Consider the following 4,500-nt stretch of genomic DNA (forward strand, 5'->3'; position numbering starts at 1 on the left):
GCTGACGTACCAGCGAGCATTGTTTCAAGCTCCTCGTGATGCCTGTCTTCGTGGGGAAACAGGTGTTCCAGCTCGTTGCGAACATCAACGGAGACGAAATGTTCACCACGCTTCCCCCATGTTGGCCATAAAAGTTGCCGGCCACAAAGGGCTCGAGCAGTGCAGAGTCAAAGGGTGCAAGAGTCGCTTTTGAAGAAGGCAGGGAGGATAATCATGAAGCTGACACCGATGCTGTGATTAGAATTGCTTTTGGTGCTCATGTTGTTCGCTTCTCTGTTTCCCACATCGTTGCAACGTTCTGCTCCGGATTCCGCCACCCAGCATGATGCTACGACGCTCCTGGAGCCGGACATCTGTGTCCGAAAGCTATCAGGGTTATCATCTACTGAACACTGTAAGATGACATATTTAGTTTCATATAGTCGTAGCGAGCCGTAATGGTGTCCGAACAATGAATACACTCACCACAAGTAAAGGCATTTAACAATAGATTTGGTCCTTTAAGAAATGAGGCCCAAGTTTAATGGCTGAGAACGACTAGTGTTGGATAAGTAGCAGATAATAATAAATGGCCTGCAGTTCATTTGGCAGACACTCTCAGGACAGGAGCAGCAGCTTGGCGTTTTTTCTGAGAAGAAATTAAAAACAGTTGTACCCTACCAGCACTCACCAGTGGGGCCAGCTTCGAGACTTGAAAATAGAAAATAGAAAGACTTGAAAATAGATTGAATATACCGCAGCCAGAAAGAGCGTGAAAGAAATTTAAAGGGGTAAATTTGAGTCAGATAAAGCTAACAGCACTGACAAGAAAAGAAACTCGATCGTATAGTGTCTTAACCGAATCAAGTGCAGAAAGTGGCCTAGGATAAGACAGATACAGAGTTCTAAGAACAGATAGAGGATGCTCTGTTAGGATTACAGAATGGATCCCCATTGAAAAGAAAAACGTGCTTGGATGGGTCAGGCGGTCAGATGAGAAAAAAATCTTAGCAAATTAGCGCGGATAGGGTGAAGCAGGAATGAAATAATTAATATTCGATGGTGAGGCCCTCGCGCTGCAGCGAAAGTAACTTGGTGGATGGTGATGATAATAGCGAACAAAGGGATCCTGTGGTCACACTAATTATGTTAAAATGATGAAAACTCTCTAAAAGAATTTAAGTTTACGTCTCACGGCTTAGTAGGTTGCGAAAACAGCGGATATTTTAAAGTGCTGGCGAAATATGCACGTCAGAAAGGAGGAATTTCTTGTGCTAGGTTTCAGATTATCATGTTTTACGTTTAGGTTCCGTATGGGTTGTAAATACAGTTTAGCAGACTAGACATATGGCAAGGTGTGCGCGACAGTAACTCTGGGTGTCTTCTTTGGAGCAAAAAAAAAATGCTGCGCCTGCGTGGCAGAAGGAAGATGCAGCGTATAAAAATGCACAACCTGGTAAAATTTTTGCGTCTTTGTATTCATTTGTTTTCTTAACCCGCGGGACTTCATTTGCGTCATGGCGAAAAATTGTAGCGAAATTAACGGTACAGACTTAGGAAACAAGGTGTTTTTGATGTGGTTGTCAAAAAAAAAAAATTGCAAGCGAGTCGTGCTCCTGGTAGCCTCGGTTCATTGCCAATTCCGCAGATTTGTGACAAATGTGCGCCGTCTTTTAAGCATAAGCATGAAGAGGAGAGATCATAAGATCGATCATTACATTGGTTGCAATACCACACTGCTGTGACCAAAAGCAAAATCATGTGAGGCGATAAGCGAGGAAAGCGACGGAATAAACCTAGTGCCGATTATCTGAGCTCCCTTTTCTTGCATTTCCTGTAACTCGTCCCCGCAGAATTCCATAATCAGAGGTAGTAGAATGGTTGTGTCTGTTAGGAATGACTCCAAAGACACTCAAGAGGGCAGCAAAACCCGTAATGTCTCAATACACGCCTGCTGTAGTTTTTGTAATTGATTTTTGTGAACACAATTGTCATATAAATATTCAAGGTCAAATTTTAAATTCTAATCTTGTAATTAGTAGGATTTAAAAAGCTCTAATACCTTTATTCCATGCAAAAGGCCTTCTCAAACACGCTGAGATCAAAACCTTGCACACCTTTCCTTATATTACATTACATTAACACCTCAGGGATGACACAACGAGAATGTTAATTTTTATTACCGAACAGCAGAACCAGCTTGCTTAAAATAAACAAAACAGCTCAGAAATCACCGTGGGAAGTTGTAAATCTGTGCCAAATTTCGGCACATTTCATGCACAAATAAGAAAAACAGTTTTTAATAGCCTCGTCCCTCTTTAACTAAGGTGAAAGGTCGGCACACATGTCGCTGCCGAGGCTTGTTCCCTTAACAGTGTCAGACATACTTTGGTTAAAAGAGAACTTATTAAAGCACTTCGTTTTATGTGGTTCTTAATTCCTGGGTAGCGGTGGATGGGGCGGAAGTTGCATGCGCACTGAAATTGCGCAATGAGGTGTTTGTCAACAAGGTATTATGGATAGCCAGATGACGCACCATAGCAGAAAGGATAGCGCTGTCAGACTACGCAGCAACGGGACGGAATGGTGAAAGCGGAAAACAAACACACAAAACGGCGAAGTTGCGCCAGTAGCGCGGGTAACCTCCCCAATGTTCTGAGATATGAATTATTTCATCATTAAACTGTGGCAAGCAGAAACCTCTATTGTTGATTGCGAGCAAGAGAAAAGTGAAAAGTCAACTTTAGTCATGGTTTGTAGATTGGTGCAGTTTGAACGGGTTTCAAAAATCACTGTTTCGGCTGGTATTCAAACTTCGATATTCTAACGGTGAGTGGTATTGAGTGCTAACTATTAGATATTCAGATACGCTAGACTGCAGAACTGCGCGTTGAGTGGTCTTTCGCTTCAGTGTAACGCTGCCAGTCGTGGTGTGACAAGATACATTACTGCAGACACGGTCCTAACCAAGGAGCTGCTAACATTCAAAACGTGCCATCATACTTTTTTTCGTGCAGGAATCTCACATCCACGATGACGAAGAAAAGGCCTCTGCGTGGTGAGTCTTACGTCAGCTTATGTTTCTAGGGCACGAGGGAAATCATTTGTAAGCCTAGGGTTGAACAGTTCTTTCTCCTTCCGCGGGCTACTACTACTGGTACTTCGGAGAGACAAACATAGGTTCATTGAGTTCGGGCTAGTCGAGGTTAACTATTAAAGTGCCGCCATTATTAACACTGCTGCAAGCTGGCAGGCGTGGTGCAGCTCTTTGTTGAAATTCTACGTTCAGAATATTAAGTGTTCGGCTGAGTTCCTTTTCTACACAGCAACGCGCGTGCTTGGCCGAGTGTGTGGTGTTTATACTGATGCTATAGGTAACTGGCTAGAGGGCGACAAACACATTACAAAGCCTCAATTATTTTGCGCCTTCAATGTTTCTCTGAATGCTTCTTTTTTGAACCTGTCATTTCAAGGCGTGATTTTGGTTCTGAGAACGTGTGCCTGCACTCGTGCGTTCATGTCTGTGCGTTCTGTTCTTGCTGAAAAATCATATACAACGAAAATTGTGAGCAGAGCGTGCGCACAGGAATTCACCATACTCTCAGAACGCTGAAGAGTCTTTGATGTCTACAGCCTTTCGTTTAAGGTCGTGTTCTTAGAAACCGAACGGGATGGCTGGCTATTGTAAACAGCCGAAACGGGTGTCGCTGGCTTCACCTAAGTATGCAAGGATTTCTTTCTCAGGTATTATTCAAATGAGAGAATGAACATGTGAGCTGACACATGGAATACAGGAGTTATTTCGCTTGCGACGCAGGAGTCATGATTTTGGGTGTTTTATGTTAAGAGGGTGAAGGACAAAATGTTTCTGATGTTTACTATAGCTGGAGTGGAAAAATATGTCATGGGTGGTTGCACAATCCCGTCTCCCCTCCATTTCGCCGCCTACTCAATATCATGTTATCAGTGCTATGCAACTAACCTTTCAAAATGAACAAATGTAAAAAGAAAACACTAGAAAGAACTTCATTCTGCAAACGAATCTGGCTTACATCATCAAAAAACAGAGAGTGATCATTCCATGATGTTTAGGTGGTGTTGCCTTTCACTTCCGCGAATGCCCCCCCCCCCCCCCCCCCCCCGTTCCCCTCTTTCAGCTGCTAATACATTTTTCTGTGGCTCCGGTTCGAAAACACACGGCTCCCGGTTCGAGACAACCAAAAACAAGCAGAATTTCTGGAAAGAAGCCACGGCTGAATGTGAGCGGCCGCCGCCAGAAAACGCAGACTTTAGGCTTCTCCTTTTCCACCAAAAGCCCGAGAACGTGCAATGGAGCTGAGCTTCGCAACCTGAGATGGCCGGAGGTGGCTTCTCCGCATCGCGCTCTTTTAGCAGCGAACTACAAACATGTTTACAAAGATTAACTTCCGCTCATCTTTGCTCGTGGCAACTGAATCCGCCTACGTTGCGAGGGAGTAGCCTTTTCCTTTTAACCTCTCCGATATCAGAGCTGAAAGTATA

This window comes from Amblyomma mixtum, chromosome 2 (assembly GCF_055824585.1).
Source record: "Amblyomma mixtum isolate Tamu chromosome 2, ASM5582458v1, whole genome shotgun sequence".
Lineage (NCBI taxonomy): Eukaryota > Metazoa > Arthropoda > Arachnida > Ixodida > Ixodidae > Amblyomma > Amblyomma mixtum.